We start from the raw sequence: 20,566 nt of genomic DNA, 5'->3' as shown, positions 1-20,566 counted from the left end.
GAGGGGGGGATCCTTATTGAAGATGTCCAAGTGACTTGTTCAGCAGTAACATCAGCTGGGATTGTAACAATAAAAAAAAGGATCAAAAAGGTGGGTTTGTTTACAAGTGACAAACTAAATAAATTGGGAAATATGGAGGGCAAATTGCAAACAACTTTCAAACATGAGCCGATAGCCCAAACACAAATGGACTTTCAATTCCTGAAGGAACTGTGAACCTGATTAGATCTAGGATTTAAATGAACAGATGTATTTTTCAGAGTATTGCATCATAGGATTCAGATTACCAACAAAGGACACGTTTTCCCCATTTTGTATTGCAAGTTCTATTCATTCATGCCTGCGGCAATGATTCAAGGTATCCAGCAGAGCTAGACAAGATTCTGATTTGATGGTAGGCACCCTTCAATAATTGCGTCAATCAGATTATCGGACTAGATCGTGTGATATTTTTATCCTACTATCACACCAAATCTTGTAAATGGAACACATTGCTGCCACTGATAGTCGGTGATGGAGGCAGTGAATGTTTGTGGAAGGAGTACCATTTAAGCGACCTGCTTTGTCCTGAATGGTGTAAAACTTCTTGAATGTTGTTGGAGGTACACTCATCCAGGCATATGGAGAGTATTCCCTCACACTCCTGATTTGTGCCATGCAGATGGTGGCCAAGCTTGGGAGCATCAGGTAGTGAGTTACTCACAGCAGAATTTCTAGCCTCTGACATACTCTTGCAGCCACAGTATTTATATGTTTACTCTCATTCAGTTTCTAGTCAATGGTAACTCCCAGATTGTCGATGGTGGGGGATTCAACAATGGTAATGCCTTTGGATGTTAACGGGTGGTGGTTAGATTCTTTTTGGCAATGGTCATTGCCAGACATTCGTGCGGTGCGAATATTACTTGCCACTTTTCAGCCCAAGCCTGGATATTGTCCAGGTCTTACTGCATTTGGGCAAACACTGCTTCAGTATTGGCAGAGTCAAAGATGGTGCTGAAATCATCAGTGAACATCCCCACTTCTGACCTTAAAATAGAAGGACGGTCATTGATGAAGCAGCTGAAGATGGTTGGGCCTAGGACACTACCCTCAGGAACTCTTGCAGTGATCTCCTGAGATGACTGACCTCCAACCACCACAACTATCTTCCTTTGTGCTAGGTATGACTCCAACCAGGGGAGGGTTTTGCCCGATTCCCATTGACTCCAGATTTTCTAGGGCTCCTTGATGCCATACTTGGTCAAATGGTGTCTTGATGTCAAGGGCAGTCACTCTCACCTCACTTCTGGAGCTCTTTTATCCATGTCTGAACCAAGATTGTAATCAAGTCAGGAAATGAGTGGCCCTGGCGGAACCTAAACAGAGCATCAGTGAGAGAGTTATTGTCGAGCAAGTGCCGCTTAAAAGCACTATTGATGGCTCCTTCCATCGCTTTGCTGATGGAGAGCAGACTGATGGGGAGGTAATTGGCCGGGTTGGATTTGTCCTGTTTCTTGTGTACAGAATATACCTGGGCAAATTTGCACGGTCAGGATTTATCCAAGGAAACTATACCACTCTAAAGAAAGATTGCCCATGGATCAACATTTGTCATACCACTGACCCAGAAAAGGGACACAGGAGTTCCTCAACCTCCTTGATCAGGCTCTTTCAAAAACAACACCCAAGGTCATAATGCAGTGTCAAAGTGGGATCATTTGCGCAACACCATCCATAACTTTGCACACAGAAAAAGAGATTAGAGGAACGTTGACTGACTTGAAGTTTATTGGACTGAAATGGAGCCAGTTCTGCAATCAAGAGAAGATTTTGCATGAACTGCAAACTGGTCCCCAACAAACAAAATCTGGATGTGCTGAGAGCTGCCAGAATCAAGTCTGAATAGATTGCTCGCCCTGCGCCAAATCAATATTGCTTGAAACTCTGGAACAGGATAGTTTGCTGTTGAATCCAGAGATGATTGAGGAATGTATCAAGAATTCAAGAAAGCAATAGGCACAGCAGCAACCAAATCAGCCCCCTTGAGGACAAAGAATAGGATGATCATTGAACCAAGCAAGCAAATAGAAAGGTGGGTGGGACACTCCCTAAAACACTAACCAATGGGGAATGTTGTCACTCAGGAAGCTCTCCTCGCCAATCCAGACTTTCCTGTCATGGAGGGCTGGACAGAGAGCACACCATTGTACAACTCAACAAGGTCAATGACTGTCTTGCTAATGGTAAAGCTCCAGTAAATGTTGGCATTCCATCTCAAATCATAAAATGTGAAAATATGGCACTGCAGCAGCATCTCCATGAACTATGTCTCAAGACATATGTGATCCAAACCTCATACAAAAACTAAGTGATCACGAGACTACAACAATTACCAAGGAATTGCCCTGTTAAGTATTGTAGGGGAGGCTTTTCTCACGTTGCTATGACCAAATTGAAGACGCTGGCATCATGTATTTAGAGCAGCATCAGAGCTGGCAGATTGATAGTTTACATGATTTTCTCACTTCGGCAGTTACAAACATGCCGCGCACAAACCACTCTATATTGCCTTCATAAACCTCAACAAGCCTTCGATTTTATCAGCTGCTGCAGTAAACAAGACTGCTCACCTGGAATCCTGGGCATCATTTCTTCTTTCCATGGGAACATGCACAGTTTCAGCAGTTACAATGGAAAATTATTGGAGACTTTCAAGATCAGCAGTGGGGTAAATTAAAGCAGGGCTGCATCCTGGTGCCAACTCTCTTTGGTATATTTTTCACCATGCTGCTATCACACTTTTGGCAATTCAAACAAGGCTGTCTACTTACATGCCAGTGCTGGCAGCAAGCTGTTCAATTTGCCATGGCTCTTGTCCAAGACCAAAATGAGTAACATCCACGTCCACAATTTGCAGATGACATTGCACTAGCATCCCATACTGATGTTCACTTGCAGATTGGTTCTGACAGGCCTGCAAAATGTTTGGACTGACAATCAGCATCAGGAGGACCAAAGATATTGGCCAGGACTTAGAGACTCCACCTTACATCAACCTTGATAACCTCAGTCTGGAGGTCGTCGGTAGCTTGATTCAACAATTCCCCTTGTCCCTTGTTTCAGAAATCAGCACCATGTTACAATCCCAGTTGGTGATACAACTGGACAGGAAGATCGCAGAATGGAAACCTGGTTCAAAAGACCGTAACTTTACTCTTTTTAAACAAACGTGGAGGAATAGAGTCACAGGACAGCTAATTACTTTTAACAACAAGAAAAAAACATTTATTAAACATGAAAAAAAATTGGATGATACAATATTCCGTTACTTCTCCCTTAGCTTCACAATTGCAAACAGATTTCATAGAATCACTACAGTGCAGAGGAAGCCATTCGGGCCATCTAGTCTGCACCAACCCTCTGAAAGAGCACCCTACCTCGGCCCACGCCCCACCTCAGCCCCATTATCTCAGTCACCTAACCTTCTGGACACAAAGGGGCATCTTAGCATGGCCAATCCATCTAACCTGCACGTGTTTGGATTGTGGGAGGAAACCGGAGCACTTGGAGGAAACCCATGCTGACACGGGGAGAATGTACCAACTCCACACAGTCACCCAAGGCTGGAATTGAACCCGGGTCCCTGGCGCTGTGAGGCAGCTTTCTCTTAGCAGTTTGCATTCGAAATACAGACCTGGTTTTCCAAATGGCACTTTTGACAAAGGTTTCGCTCCACTTTTAACAGCGAATCAAATCCAAGATTTCACACCAACCCCTTTAGGATTTCTTTGACTTGACTGCTGTGCAAACTGCTCCCAATTGCTTTAAATCTTGATTCCCAGACCATAAAAAAAAAAAACATCTGAAGTTTCATCTATCTCTGAAGTCTGCTGTCCCATTTTAAATCTTGTTACTGCAATTGTCTGTTTAACCTAGAACACTTCGATTACTCTTCCTTGGATTCTTTTTTACCAATACCTTGGTCTCTGTTCTCTTAACTTCAGGTGTCTTAAACATTTTTTCTGTCCCAATTCCCTGGTTATCTGGATTGCATCTTGTTCCTGAGGAAGCTCGCATCTTTGCAACTCTCTTGTTCTGTCCTGGCAGACTTGAGAGCTGTTCATTCCCCAGTGTCCTGTCCCAACTGCTCTGACTTCCTGTTAAAACTAACAACAAAGGAAAGCCCTTCCCTCTGGAAAGTAGCCTCCTGGTGCTAAGCACCGACCTACTTCTATTTACTCTTCACACCGTAACTTTTTCAAGCGCAATAGAAACACAATTGGAACTCAACCAACCCACACACATACAAAACCTTTGTCCAGCATAAATCTAACTATAGGTTTTAACCTCACACACACGGAAACATTAAAATAAACCCATAAAAAAATATTATAATAATCACTTAGTCACAAGTAAGCTTCAATGAAGTTACTGTGAAAAGTCCCTAGTCGCCACATTCCGGCGCCTGTTCGGGGAGGCCGGAATGGGAATATACCTTATTTCTAATGTTTAATAATACAAATCCCTTAAAATGACCTTTATTTTCCTAACAACCAGGATTGTCAAGGCTGCAGCTGTCTGCCAAAGTTGAGAGTAATGAGTGTGGCTCAACAGTAAACTAACCAAAAATAGAAAGGTCAGCATGTACAACGTCTTCAGAATTCTCCTTTAGAGTAGAGAAGAGAAGCATGGGGCTACCTTCTGAAAACCAAGAAAACGCATCTGAACATCTTCCACCTCTGCGGCCTCAGAGGAATATTGGTAAGGACAGAACAGCAAATCTGGCAGTACACAATGTAGGGATTGCCAGTATGTTTGCTCTCTTGAGTCGGCGGCGACTTAGGTGATTGCGACAAATGGATGAATGTCATATTTCCAAAGACAGGCTTATGGTGAGTTTGCTATCGGCACAAGACCAACAGATAACCCACGTCTGCGATACAAGGACATAAATAAGTGAGAACCCAGTTGACTGGTATTGGAGTTGATGCACGGGAGGTCCGTGCTGCTGACTGGAGTTCCTGGAGACAAGCAGTCAGAAAGGCTGTGGAAAATAGCAGGGGGCAAAATAAATGACCAAATGCTGGGAGGGAAAGAGACCCCGCCAGAAGGGAAAACAACAGCAGTTGACATTGGCCATCACATTTCATCTGTGCCAGTTGCAGAAGGGACTGCCACTTGCGAATTGGCCTCTACAGCCACGAAGACGATGTCCAATCCAGAAGTGATATACACTTCGGGCACAGCCCATCGTTTCCAGAGAGACAGATGCCAAGAATGAGAACACAGCATTGAGCAATTGCCTCACATCACACTTTGGTGACTTGCGTTTTACACAATGATCATGAACAGCAATGTCAGTGAGTGATAATACATATTGTGCAGTACTTTAAGCTTTAGTCAAATGTTGGTGAAGATATGGTAAACCAACTTTGTTTCCTTTTGACTCATATCAAGGATCACCGATGACATATCCAATTTGATTACAGCTGACTGTGGGCATATAATCATTGCCCTTCTTTAGACCAATATCCTGCATTGCTTAGCCCACTTTCTGACTCACCATATGCTAATCTAAGTAACACTTCAGCATAGAATTTTTATTCTTTGCTAGGTTTGTCTACAAAAGGACTGCCCTGAATGATATAATTTACAAGAAATGCTGCTTAAAACTAAGGGCGTGGTTCTCCAGAAATATTTCTAAGTGTTGTAGTGAGCAGGAATTGCCACGAGCTTCCCGGCGCTCGGCCCAGCGAGGCCGGCAACGCAATTCAACGTTAATTAGTCCACTTAACGAAGTCTCATGGGCTTCTCGCACAAATGAAGGCTCGGCAGCTAATTCCCCAGGGCTGTGCTTGCAGCCCTCCGCTAACAAGGTTGAGCAGCATTTAAGATGCACTTGCTCAGCCAACCGCAACCAGCTCGCAACAATGGTGCCGAGGAGACCAGCCCCAAGATTCGGGGTCGCTGGCCTGGGGAGGCTGCTCGACACTGTGGAGGCCAGGAGGGATGTCCTGTTCACCCAAGGGTCCAGGAGGGTCAGTCATGGAGAAGCCATTGCCACCAGGGACGAGGTGGCAGCAGCAGTGAGCTCGGGGAGTATGACCAGGAGGAGTGGGCTCCAATGCAGGAAGAAGGTCAATGACCTACACCAGGTAGCATGAGTGAGTAGACACCAAGGACCCCCTCGGACCTTTCTGTCTCCACGGTAGAGTCCACCTCCTCTCCCCCTTCAATTCACCCAACTGTTCCTCCCCCTTTCAGGCCCCCCAGCCCTTGCTTCACTCCACACACACACCACTATGTTCCACACATGTAGCTAATGATGCCCTCTCTGTGTCTCCTCAGGAAAAACTCTCCCACAATTGCCAGGAGAGGGCACAGACTGGTGGTGGGGTTCCAATCAGGACCCTCACCACCTTTGAGGAGAGTACCCTGGAGATGACCGGTGCGGCAGAGGACAGTGCGGTCACCAACGCGGAGGCTGGCGGACACCACAGAGGTGTCAAAATGTGAGTTGCTATTGCCTTACGGACTGACCCATCCCTCCCACTGACCACATGTCCATTCTCCCACAGGTCTTCCAGCCGACCCATCCCGGCCAGCACCCTCTCCAGTCTCCCATGAGACCACCTTGGAGGAGAGCTCCAAGAATGCCACTGTTCTCACCGCATCACAGTTGTAATCCCCACCCTCCACCAGCGCAGTTACACGTACCTCAGTGGGACATGTTAGAGGTCAGGCTTCTGGGGCACAATCTGGTGTGCACCACACTGCTGCTGATATACATCAGGTGGAGGCAGGAACCCAAAAGCGAGAACGGAGTCAGAGGTCTGCTGGATCCCAGGACTCAGATGGGTCCCCGCCTGATGCTGAGCCTGTGGAAGAGCTCATCCCGGAGCTGATGGAGACATTAGGGTGTGGCTGGGACATTGAGGGAGATGTCAGCGTCACTCCAGCTGATCCATAGCCGCTTGGAGGAATCCCAGAGGCTACTAGCGCAGGAGATGTCACCAGCAACGCGTGGCACCGAGGCTAACACTGCTAGGGTGGCGATCGCAGTGGAGAACCTGGTTCATGATGTCAGCACCATGAGGGAAGGTGCCCAAGGTGTTGAGCAGTTGGTAACGGCCATGGCTGTCCAATTCACTGGGGATGTCACCCAGTACCAGGCTGACCTTGATGGGGTTCTGTGGGACATGTCCAGCTCTCAGATGGGAATGGTTGAGGCGCTGCGGAGATTGTCCCAGTCACAGGTGAGCATTGCCGAGGTGCTGCAGTACATGGCCCAATCACTGAGGAGCATCGACATAATGGTGCAGACCATGGGGAACCGCCAGGGCTGGCAGTTCCAGATGATGCAGGGGCAGCGGAGGCTCAAACCAGCTGCCCCTACATCCCAAGACAAACCCCGGGGCCCTATGGCAGGAGGGATTGCTGGGTGCCAACCCACACCCGTCTCATGGAGTGGCGATGATGGCCACCAGCTCCCCCGAGTTCCAGCCCTCTGATGAGGCCATGTTTCACAGCCAGCACACGGGACAGGGCGGCACTGCAGTGCATGTGCTGCCGACAAGTGAGCCGGGGCCCTCCGGCCTCCGAGTTCCCAGAGGACGCCCGCCAGGGACATCGAAGGCCATGGGACATGGTAAGCAGCTGGCTGCCTCCACCTCAGATGTGCATCCTGGGGACACACAGATGTAGTGATAGAGCTAGGAGAGCAAAGCACTGAGGATCACGGAGGGCACCAGGGGAGGGGGCGGGGATAGGTAGGGGAGTGAAGGGACTGGCGGTGAGGGAGGGTGGGGATTTGTCAACACAATAAACACCTTTTGTGCACAACTAGTATGATGCCTCTGTCACTTTCTTCCGCAATGAGAGCTGTCCTCCAAACCTTGGCCCATCTCTCCAGACATCCCCCTCCCGGTGGCACTCACCCACCCTCCGGCCGTGGACATGTTCCCAGAGCTATGACCCATCCCCCGGGTGTTTGGATGTTGGCTGCTGTGTATGTGGCGTTGTCCCCCGCAGTGTTCAAGCATAGTGGCCATGCATCAAGGTGTGATTGGGATGCTGGGCAATGACTCCCACATGCTACATGGCTCACCCACCAACGGGGATCGACTTGGGTTGTGTGAAGTGCTCACTTAACTATGATTACCAATTCCCTATTAGCGAACATACGACCAGAGGCCTCGGCAGTCGGTGTGGGTTATGGGTGGTCGGTGGGGCAGACAGGCAGGGACAAAAGGTTGCCCCAGGAACAGGTACACATGATCCTGGGGTTGGGATGGTGGTGGCACGCACAGTTGTGCCCCTCCAATCTTCCATGGCGGCCCACCCCTACGGAGGATACCCCAGTCGAGAGTCTTCACCAGCAGCACCCCCCCCCCCCCCCCCCCCCCACCACCAAGTACTAGGGTGGCATGTCCAGCGCCCCCGGACTCTTTGCCTGTGAGCAAAGATGGCTACTCACCTCCTCGGCTCCCCACAAAAGTCCTTCCGCCAGGTTCATGTTTTTCAAGACGAGTATTAATCGCGCCAGCGTGACCATTTGCTGTGAGGTCAATGAATGACAGGAGGCTGTTGCATATGGGATGGCTCTCATTAATTGTATGAAATGGGGCTTAAGTGGTGATATTTGGTTTCTCAACAAGGAGATCCCGATTTTGCCTACAGGAGCGGGCCGGTTGCATCGCCAACTGCAATTCACCAGCCTCGTTACGCTTGAGCACCCCAAGTATGTAGCCATGTGAAGTCAAGTCAGCTTCTTAATCAGCAAATGGAAAAGGTTCCTTCCACAATCTTTCTTGAAACCAAATGCAAATAAGTCGTAAATTTTCAAAGAATCTGCATATCCAGACTACTCTGAGATCGGCGGTGCACTGATTCAAACAATGTTCACTAACATTAACTAAAAACATTTATTTACCATGCACCTATTGTCAAGAGATTTTGAAAAGCCTGATAGAACAGCTTTGTGTGTGGGAGCAAAGTACGGTGAATATGAGTCAGTGTCAAAATCATGTGGGAGTCAGTGTCAGAATATATTCAAACCACACTACTATCGTCACCTACTCATTACACTATTTACCAGTCTTTATCAAGTTGCCAATTTATTTCAATCAACATAATGTCCCAATTAAATATTTAACTGGTAACAGGAGTTAACAAAGGAATTTTCACTCTAATACTTGGCTGCTGGTCATATTGATACAACAATGTGCCGCCTGTAAGAGAGGTGGTTTAATTCCCGCCGGCAGGACTGGCATGACAGTATGGTAGCACGGTAGCATTGTGGATAGCATAATTGCTTCACAGCTCCAGGGTCCCAGGTTCGATTCCGGCTTGGGTCACTGTCTGTGCGGAGTCTGCACGTCCTCCCCGTGTGTGCGTGGGTTTCCTCCGGGTGCTCCGGTTTCCTCCCACAGTCCAAAGATGTGCAGGTTAGGTGGATTGGCCATGATAAATTGCCCTTAGTGTCCAAAATTGCCCGTTGGGTTGGGTGGGGTTACTGGGTTATGGGGATAGGGTAGAGGTGTGGACCTTGGATAGGGTGCTCTTTCCAAGAGCCGGTGCAGACTCGATGGGCCAAATGGCCTCCTTCTGCACTGTAAATTCTATGAAATCTATGACAGCAGTGGTTCTTACCACTTGTTTATTGCAAAAGGCGTTCCTCCCATTATTTTTTGACTTCATCCTTGGTTCTGCTTTTCAAAAAGTATAAATTTTTCAAAATCTCTTCTGCAGACTGAACAATTGGACCTTACAACCCAATTTAGTCGAATCCAAAGTAGAAGCTGGTAATTCAGAATTAATTTTGGTGCGAGTACCCAAAAGAGGTCAGGGAACCAAACTGGCAGCTGGTCATAGTGGACTCTCAGGGTAAATACACAGATCAACAGAAGTTAATGCGTCACAAATAGCACAGCAAAAGCAAAGGAAAGCTTCGAGATGCCAATGTCATTCTGGTGATTTAAGAACTAAAGTAGTCTGTAGTAGCCGAAGGAACGCATGATAGGCTGGATAAGAACTAATTTACACTATACACAACAACCACAAGTACTAGAACTCCTCACCCCGAAGGGACACCCTTCCCGACCTGCACACAGGCCAGGGTTTATATACTGTGAAGTTCCTCCCAATCAGGGGGAGGCTTTGCCCCCTCAATTACTGGGGGAACTCGTATTACATGGTGGAGGAGGGGGAACCAGCTACAACATAGTGCTTGGCCCCTGAGGGGTCATAACAGAGTCCACATCAGACAAATATAATTTCACTGGAAAAGAAAACGGATGACTAATATGCACAATGTTAGCCACAGCTTTAACTGTAAACTTCCAGTCATCCTTCCTTTCTTCAATATAAAGAGAGTGAGGACGCTCCAGATTATCAATGAGTATACAGGAAACTAACTTCTAGTGCATAGACATATGGACAATGAAGTCCAAATCTTTAGTCTCAGATGAGTTAACCTATTACAGCCTGGACAACTGGTGCAGGATGGGGTAACAGGGAAGAAGAAGCCTCCTGGCACTGGATTACTGGTTATTCTGATTAAATAACATGGCTATCAGGCATTATTGGGATTGGGTAGATCACTCTTCCTTTCAGCACCACCAAAACTGTTTGGCAATAATCAGCATCAGGTACCATGTACAAAATAGCCATTTGAAAGTGGTACGGGTGGACTGCTAGTGCAACTGGAACTCCACTCCAGTATCAGTCATTGCTTTCTGGAGAAGAGAAAGAATTCAGGAATAAACAAAAGGAGCAGAAAGCTAGAGTCAGTTACATCTAACATAAATTATTCCAATAAACATTAATCCTGTATAATTCTTGCAATGGAACGTAGAAATTAGGAGCAGAAGTAGGCAATTCAGCCCCTCGAGCCTGCTCCGCCATTCAATCAGATCATGGCTGATCTCTTACTGGTCTCAAATCCACCTCCCCACCATACCCCTTTAACCTTTTTTAAAAATCAGAAATGTATCTATCTCCTTCTTGAAACCATTTAATGATTCAGACTCCATCGCACTATGGACAGCGAGTTCCACAAATTCACCACCTCTGGAGAAGTAGTTCCTCATCTCAGTTTTAAATTTACCGCCTCTCAACCTATATCTGTGGCCTCTCGTTCTAGATTGCCCTACAAAGGGGAACTTTTGGTCCAAGTTTCCTTTATCAATCCCTTTTATTTTATATACCTCGACCAGATCCCCTCTCAATCTTCTAAACTCCAGCGAGTACAAGTCCAAACTGTTTAATCTCTCCTCATATGTCAACCCTTTCATCTCCAGAATAAATCTGGTGAACCTCCTCTGAACTGCTCCAAAGCCACCACATCCTTCCTCAAATAAGGAGACCAAAACTGGACACAATACTCCAGATGTGGTCTCACCAACATCCTATACAATTGCAACATTTCCAAAGGGCAGCACGGTGGCGCAGTGGTTAGCATTGCTGCCTCACGGTGCCGAGGTCCCAGGTTCGATCTCAGCTCTGGGTCACTGTCCGTGTGGAGTTTGCACATTCTCCCCATGTCTGCATGGGTTTGGCCCCCACAACCGAAAGAAGTGCAGGGTAGGTGGACTAGCCATGCTAAATTGTCCTTTAATTGGAAAAAATGATTGGGTACTCTAAATTTATATTAAAAAAAAATATTTCTCTACTTATATACTCCAATTCTTTCGCAATAAGCACTAAAATTCCATTTGCCATTTTATTGCAAGCTGCACCTGCATACCAATGTTTGGCAATTCATGAACAAAGACACCCAGATCCCTCTGCCCAGACGTATTTTGAATCTGTTTTCATTTAGATAATAATTTGCCGGCCATTTTTCTAGCCAAAATGGATAACCTCACACTTATCCACATTAAACTCCATCTACCAACTTTTGGCCCATTCTCCAAGCCTATCGATATCCATCTGTAAACTCTTTATATTCTCTTCACTGCCTGCTTTCCCACCTATTTTAGTACCATTCGCAAATTTTGCTATGTTACACTCTGTCCCTGCTTGTAGATCATTTATATAGATTGTAAACAGTTGAGACCGGAGGACTGACCCCTATGGCACTCCACTTGTTACAGTTCGCCAGCCAGAGAGGGACCCATTTATCCAAACCCTCTGCTTTTTGTCAGTCAGCCAATCCTTAATCCAATCCTCAATCCAATCTAATACTCTACCCCCAATCCCCTGCAATCTCACCTTCTGGAACAGTCTTTTATGTGGCACCTTGCCATACGACTCTAAGTCTAGATACCACATTCACAGGCCTTTGCCCTGTTCAAAAAATCATTTATTTTTTGTGCCTTTGTCAGGAATGACATCCTTATCTGATCTGATAAATGAAAATTAATATACTGGAAATGACAATAGACTAAGAGGCAAAAATTGAACTGAAAAAGTCTTTTGTGAGCTTTTAAGAGCAGGATAGGATAAAGGGCAAGACAACAGGTTTTTGGGAGAGTCCCAGGGATTATAGGAAGGATGTTTAAAACAGTTAAGCAGTGCCAACAATCATGCGGAGGATGGGGAAAGAGAGGAACAAAGGGTATAAGTGTCAATAAGATGGGCAGGGCACAGATCCTGTTATATTTCTTCGTTGCCACAAAAAGAAAAGGTATAGAAGTGCCCAAACTCTGGATTCTTGTAAAACAGAAGTGTTGCTCATACAATCAAAATGATGAACTGCTCAAAGCCCGCGCAAACTCTTTGCTGCGTCATTGCGCATCACATGACGCTTAACCAGCAGGAATGTATTCTCTGACATGAAAGATCCCTTAACCTTTACTTCATGAGTGTAACAACAATGATTAACATTCATACAACAGATCCACTTATGCTTTATTTCTATGCATGTATACAATTCAATAAGACAGTTTGTGGTGGATGTCTATTCCTTTTTGGTAGAATTCAGTGTTCTGGAACTTGGCTACTCGAGACCGTGAACAGGTCTTCATCCCTTTCTGTAGATGGTACTTCTTGGGTAGTTATTCCTATATCTATCACTACAGGTATTGAAAACTCCTCAGCAACAGAATCTAAGCTCATCACTGTCTCTGGTCTCTGTTCGAAGTATTTCTATCTAGATTTCCATGGGAAGAACCTTTTGAGATGTTTCTGCGAGCTCACTTTGTGAAGTAGCTGATTGGTATGACGTTGCCAACCTCTTTCATTATCCATCTGTATGAGGTATGATATTGGACCTTTGCTTGGATCACAGTAGGTACCCATTCCCCTTCAAGCAGTCCTCAAAGTAATAATTGATCAATCCTAAAACAACCTTAATTAAGTCACATTTTGAGAACAGGGTGCTTCTAAGATTCCTGTGAGCCATCTTTGTCGATGATATGACCCAAGTAATTTATGGATAACTTGGAAAAGTCACACTTTTCCTTCTTAACTCTTGCGGCTCTGTAAACGCTTCAGGATAGCTTCCGTATTCTCCAAGTATTCCTGTTCATTTGAACAGGTAATATGTATGTCATCTAACTAACACTGCACTCCTTTCAGCCACTTAGAATATGACCCATGGATTTTGAAAAAGAGAAAGCACAGATGTTATCACAAAAGGAAGTCTTCTGTAATGAAACAGACCTTTGGGTGTCACAATGGTGAGTAGTGGCTGTGAATTGGCAGCCACATTCGCCTGTAGATATGCCCGTGATGGATCAATTTTACTGAATTTCTGCCCTCCAGAAGGTCCAGCAAGCATGTTTTCAATCAGCGGCAGTGGATAATGATCGACGCATAATACTGGGTTAATAGCAGTTTTAAATCTCCACAAATTCTCACTGAGCCTTCGGGTATTAATACAGGAGTTTCCCAATCTCTTGTAGGAAAAGGTTCAATGATTCCTGTTCGTACTAGTTTTTCTAATTCTTCAACCTTTGGCCTGATGACGTATGGCATGGTCCCAGCTTTGAGACGTTTGGTTGTGCTGCCTGGCTTAATTTTTAGATGTTCCTCAACTACAGCATGGAGCCTAGTGAAGTTACAAACACCTTCTCGTTCGTCATCAGAAGTTGTTGCAAGTTGTTCTTGAATCCACTAGTTGATTGACAGCTTCCCAGTTCAGTCCAATCTTTGCCAACTATGCTTTGCCAAATAGAAAATAGGAGGAAAATTTCCATGGATAACATGGAAGAGGAAACTTTGCCATCTGTCTATTTGTTTCTACTTTCACCATAATATGCCCTTTTAATGGCATGACCTCTTCAGTGTACGCCCTTAGGATCACATTTGATAGTTTTAAAGGCAGATGCTTCAGCTTTTGATGATAAATTGCCTCAGATATTGACGATACTGCCGCGCCCGTATCCACTTTGATTTTAATTTCATGACCTTCAAGTTTTGGATATGCCCTAAAACGTTGTTACTCGTCCTGCATTCACAAGAGACCTAGCTTCAGCTCCTGCAGGAACTCAGTTATGTTGACTTTTAAGTGATCCTGAGTTTCATCCACTAATTGATAGACACGACTAGTCTGTTTAGCTATTTTGCTTTTCTTACACCTTCTTGGTCTAGGAGAAGTTTCCTGAGCTCAACATGCTTCGGCCCTTCTTGCCACAGTTCTTGCATGTATTCGTTTTACTACAACATTCCCCTGCTGAGTGTCCATCGTTGACATGGTTGCACCCTTGAAACCTTGTTCCTTGATGTATCCATTTTGTGGATCTTTGCTCCAGCCTCTATCTGTGAAGCTTCTTTGTTACTAGCTCCATAGATGTGGCAACTTCCACAGCAGCTTTTAGAGTTAATTCACTTGCAGCTTTTAGAGTTAATTCACTGTATACAGTAAGTAGCTTCCTCTGAATAGCTTCACTGCTGAGTCCACAAACTAACCTGTCGCAAAGATACCATCAAGCTTGCACCAAATTTGCAATGTTTTTCTAACCTTCTTAAAGTCGCTACGAACTATAAAACACTTTTACCTTCTTCCCGTCTGCAGCGATGGAACCAAAACCTTTCTGCAATTAGTAATGGTCTAGGAGAGAAATGGTCCTCTATTAACCTCTGCCACTAGATGGAGCCGGTCAATTTAAAAGTACTGTTATGCAGGTGCACAATATTGTATGTTGCATTTCTTTTACATTTCGCATGCATTTTATTTTGCAAGTTATTTCAGATAGAAATGCACAGTACTGCACATGTATTTTATAGCCTCTCAATTTGTGCATTGATTTTTCCTGGCAAGGGTGGGATTCTCCGAAATGGAGGCAGAGTTTTACGATGGCATGAACAGGCCGCTCCCACGTCAAATTCCAGCCCCTACAGGGGGCCAGCACGGCGCTGGAGTGGTTCGCGACACACCAGCCGCAGATCTCGGCGCGAACTGGGCGCCGCGGGATCCACGCATGCGCAGTTGCATCGGCGCCAACGATGACATGTGCAGTGACGCCGGTGCCAACCGACGCTTGCGCGGTAGCCTCGCGGAGAGCTCCGGCCCCTCACCAACATGGCGCCGGGGTTCTGGGGCCGGTCGCACAAGGAAGTAGGCCCGGGGAGGGAGAGGCCGGCCCGCCGATCGGTGAGCCCTGATCGCGGGCCAGACCCCATCAGAGCCCCCCCCCCCCCCCCCCCAAGGCCACCCCCCCACAAGCCTTACGTGAGTACCCGCCGGCAGCGACCAGGTGTGGATGGCGCCGGAGGGACTAGGCCGTTTACGTGCAGCCGCTCAGCCCATCCGGGCTAGAGAATCGACGACCCGGCCGTGGATAGCGGGCAGCGACTGCCGCCGCGCCAAATGCGCCGGTGCGAACTGCGCCGATTCTCCGTACCTTGGAGAATCGCGTGCCAGCATCGGACCGGCGTCGCGCGAAAAAATGGCACGATTCTCCAAGCCGGTGCGGCTTCGGAGAATCCCGCCCGAAATGTCCAAAGGAATCCAACTCTGGGTTTAACATTGATTGCTATGGGAACCTATTATTCACTTAAAGTTGTGATTTTCAGGAATTGAACCACAACTTTAAGTGAGAACTCCCTGTAATGGAAACTCTGCTGTCCCTATCCTTACCTGCACCAAGGCCCATCCGTTCATCAACACTGCGCTTGCTGATCTACAGTGGCTCCCAAAGAAACACTTTAATTTCATGCTTGTTTTCAAATCACTCCATGGCCTTATCCCTCCCCATTTCTGCAATCTTACCCAGCCCCCCAAACCTCCTATTACTCTTATCTCCTTAGCTTTCTGATTTTAATTGCTCTACATTAGTGACTGTGCCTTCAGCTATCCAGGCTCTAAACTCTGGTATTCCCTCCCTAAACCTCACTCCCTCTCTTTCCTCCTTCAAGATGTTTGTTAAAAGTCATCTCTTTGACCAAGCGTTTGGCCATCTGCCATAATATCTCAAGTGACTCAGTGTCATACCTTGCTTTAAAGCACTTCTGTGAAGCACCCTGGGACATTTTATTACATTAAAGGGGCTCATTATAAATGCAAGCTGCTGTGGTTGTTGGGCTATTAGGGAAAGAAGGCCTTATAGATCCTGCTAATTTGCAATCGAAAAGCGGCTCAAATGTTGCTCACTTATGCATGCAATAAGGACAATGTAATGATGAGTAAGTTGGTGGCATAAGACAAAAACTTCAGAAACCAGCTCGCTTTGTTTCTGCGTCTACTTCAGTTAAAAGAATATGCAATCAAATAATTGTTTTCTGTAAAATTATACATCTCAAACTGCTGCATGTTTATCAACTCACCTTATGCAGCAACAAAAATAATGCCCAACAGAAAACTCAGCACTGTGGCGAGTGGGCAGTGTTTATCAGGATGGTCTCGAGTACAAAAATAATAGGTTTCTCTTGGATGAACTGAATTTTTTGTTAAAAATAAGCTGAATATATTCTGTTGTAAAGAATGGTGGAATGGAAACTTAAAAACATGGAATTTATGTCTTCTGAGCTTCAAGTTATTTCCCATTTCACACATTTAGAACATTTTGCAGCTTTGAAGGATTTGTCACACATTTCTAAACATTACAGTTAACAGTAGTATTTTCCTTTGAAGAGAACAGATATTTAAATGAATCGCAATATTGAGTTAGTCATCCATTTTGCTTTGTTTTCAGATACTGCAAAACACTGCACACATAAATGACGTTTTAATAGAAAACCTCCTTTAGTATGGTTTTATGGGGTGACTAAAAATCATCCCAAGGTGACCCAATATGGATGTACCACCCAACATTTTGAAAAAGGAACCGAGGAGTAAATTATCACCGGTGGCTACATAGATATCAGGCCGACAGCTCGCAATTTTTGAAAAAAATTGTAATTCCTGGTTAATTCAAACTTCTTCCACCTCTGTATCTTGGGACACAAATGTGATTTGCCATATTGTGCAATACATTATCTAAGAATCTGACAAACAATTTTACTTTGTGCTCAACGCTGTGCATGCTTAGATTGAGGCAGTAGGTCCCTGACTTCGATCTTCAATGAAGCTCCTGGCCAACCCTAATTTGCATCTGCACAAACCATGGCAGATGCAGATGTCTGACGCACAAATGGAAAGTTAAAAATCACTCCAGTGTGTAATTGCCATCATCCAGAACAGATCATAGAACATATTAATCTCAATGCCTGATTCACAATATGAAGGAAGTATCACAGTGCATTCTACTACTCCAACACAATTATTTGGCTTAACCACATGTATGTAAAATTATAGTCGTTGCTCCATAACAGCCATAAGACAGACGCCAGTCCAGGTAGTACCGAGCCATCAACATTTAATCACACAAGCAAAAAACCTACTGTCAGTGGCAATTGGAACCAAACAATGTTGAATGTAAAATGTATCCTCTGAAAACGAATACCAAAAGCTCAACACTCATTTCGGGCTGCAGAAAAGCCAGCAAGCCTCTTCTTCCATTTATAAACTTCGGGTACACAACATACTTTTCTTTTACCTGTAGTTTAACACACTAGTTTTAGTGCTTTAAATTTACCGATGAAAGTCTGTGTTAAACTGAAACCCCATATCAAAACCACAACTGTAATAAGAAATGTTGAGCAAACATTAACAGAGCATTGGATTTTACCACAAATATCTCATGCAATGATGAAGTTATGTCCTTGTGACTCTACAAGTGATAATACTTACATTAATTAATTGTTATGGGATGCTGCTCAGTTCCAGCAACTAAAATAATGAGCAAGAAGCAGAATCACGGCACAAAGTCAGACTTCAGTCTTCAAGGTAATTCAACCCTTTAGCTGAGCTCCAGACATCAGTCAAGCTACAGCATTTGCTAAGTTCTGAAATGGATCCTGTTTCTTTGAAGAGGTTCCCCAGCGAGCACTCTGCTGCCCAAAGACTGGGAAATAAAGCACCACAGCTGCCAAGCCACTTGCAGGAATTGAAACAGGACACCACACATGATGTCACTTCAGCAACACATTATGTGGAACAGCTCTCCGTTTTACTTTCTGATACCATGCAAATATGTAACTTTGCTACAGAAAACACAAGTTAGCAGATCATAGATTGTTTAAAACAAAAGCACTGATCTGTGTCAATTATAACAGATCTCAATACAATAATATCTACAAACCTTTTCAGTTGTAGTGGCAGAATTTACAGTGCAATCATGAATAATTCTGCAACATTGTGAAATCTTGAGTAAATTTTGTAAACATTTGCATTCCCTTCTCAGCAAAGACTATGTAGCATTGGTGGCTCTGATCAGCCATTTTATAGCATTAAAGTCGGGATGGAAAGCTGTTTACTACATTTTCATTCAGCTGCTCTCTCTGTTCTTGAACATAGGTAATCAATCTTTCAGTGGAATATTACCCCACTGGAGCTTCCTGTTCTGCATTACCTACCATGACACCCCCCATGGATCAAACACAAAAATGTGTCTCTACAGACCATACTATTTATTATCGTATATAGTTTTATTCTCTGTGAAAGCCAAAATTGTACAGGACAGCACCCAGGTATACATTTCAATAATAAAAATGATTACCTTTTAAAAGCTTCTTCATTAGTGTACTTAATATTTTATAGCTGAACTGAATTTTGAGAATATGTTGAATAATAATTACAAGGAAAATAATTCATTGCAGAAATGAATAAAGTGGTCTGTTACGTTTTGTAGCTTAAAAGTCACTTCTACAAGATATTTGTACCAATCACAGACTAGAATACAATTTTGTTTGCTATCTTCTCATTTATATTCCACGAACATTTTTCCTAAATTTTAATGAATGGAGCAGCCGGTGAGTAGCTATTTTTGAAGGTTGGCCAAAACCAAGTGCAAGTAATTGACTAAAAGATAGAAAAGAAATAAAAGAAAACAACATTTATTCAATGGCAGATCATATTGAGGCTATCCCAAAATGCTTCCCAGCCAATGTTATTTTTGAAAGACAGTCATGTGTGTAGATCAGTGCAACTAATTTGTGCACATAAGGGTCCCACAAACAGAAAATTTTATGCATTATCTATTAATGTATTTTCCTGGTGTTGGGTATTTGCTGGTGAGGGCAATGGAAAAATTCCCTGCTTTTCTATTCACAGTGCCATGAGATTTTCTGCATTCAACTGTGCGGGTGTAGCCTTAGGACAGGGGTTTTCAAATGGTGTGTCGCGGGGTGGGTCACGGCCGGGGGTCGGGAGGGTGGTGGAGTGATCAGTCGCAGCCTTCGCAGTCGGGGGAGAAATGCCCAACGACTGCAACCGGCTTTTAAGGTGAGAATGCCGGCTGCTACCGTCCTTTAAACACCAACGTCGGAGTCTTCTTGCCAGAAGGGGCAGCAGAGAGCAGGTCACGTGCCCGGTATGCCTGTGCTTTGGGTGCAAAATCACGGAGGAGAGATTCCTTCAATTGGTAGCTGTCAGCAAGCAAGCAATCGGACTATGAAGAACTAAAGATGGATAGTTTTGTAATAAGGAAGAGAGGGCCAGAAACAAACAGGCCAGGATTTCGCAACTGAATCTGGAGGAGTATCCACGGCAGGACAAAGCAATGGATGTGTGAGAGCTGTATAAGGAGCTCCAGGGCCTCTAGTGAACAACCCATTGATGCACTATCAATTACGACGAGACGAGAGTAGAGAGTAATTGAGGCTTTAATACACAGATGTGTGGCCTCCTACAGCTGCTGCCGAAATGGCTGCAGTTCGGAGAGCACACACATTTATACTCCGCCTACTGGGCAGAGCCAGCAGGCAGGGCCCGTACCTGTAGTACAGGGGCCCTATCGTAATACCCTCGTATGCAGTGCAGTATATACAATATAATACAACAGTGGTGACTACCACATTCACCCCTGTTAAAAATGAGTCCAGCAGGGGGGGGTGGAAAACTATTTACATACAGGTTGTCATAAAAATTTCAGAGAAGGTTACAAATTTAGACGGTCGGGCGCCTTGATCTGTCGTTGAGAGAGCCGCAGTGCTGGTGGCGAGTCAGGCGTCGGCTCGGTCGTCGGTGATTCCGGGAGCGTGTCGACATCCTCTTCATCCCTGGGTGGAACCAAGGGGAGGACGGATTGTCCTGGAGCGGGGGCTGTGGTGGGGTGCGCTGGGAGAAAGGAGGGTGGTGCCGGGGCAGGAGGGGGGGGGG

The 20,566-nt window shown here is 45.2% G+C and overlaps 1 protein-coding gene across 12 annotated transcripts in view; it reads right to left on the bottom strand.

The window, feature by feature from the left end:
* The window catches only part of plekha5 (pleckstrin homology domain containing, family A member 5), a 525,939-nt gene that overhangs the window by 302,184 nt on the left and 203,189 nt on the right, over nucleotides 1-20,566 (bottom strand). The window contains exon 1 of one of the 12 annotated variants that reach the window (XM_072471748.1): nucleotides 18,549-18,567. The exons of 10 other annotated variants lie outside the window; for them this stretch is intronic. The gene's annotated coding sequence lies outside the window, so the exon portion shown is untranslated. Of the gene's footprint in view, nucleotides 1-18,097; nucleotides 18,296-18,548; nucleotides 18,568-20,566 lie in introns of those variants that run through there. One more of the 12 variants, XM_072471747.1, reaches the window with a different exon arrangement.

This window comes from Scyliorhinus torazame, chromosome 13 (genome assembly GCF_047496885.1).
Source record: "Scyliorhinus torazame isolate Kashiwa2021f chromosome 13, sScyTor2.1, whole genome shotgun sequence".
Lineage (NCBI taxonomy): Eukaryota > Metazoa > Chordata > Chondrichthyes > Carcharhiniformes > Scyliorhinidae > Scyliorhinus > Scyliorhinus torazame.
This window is presented reverse-complemented; position numbering and strand designations above follow the sequence as displayed.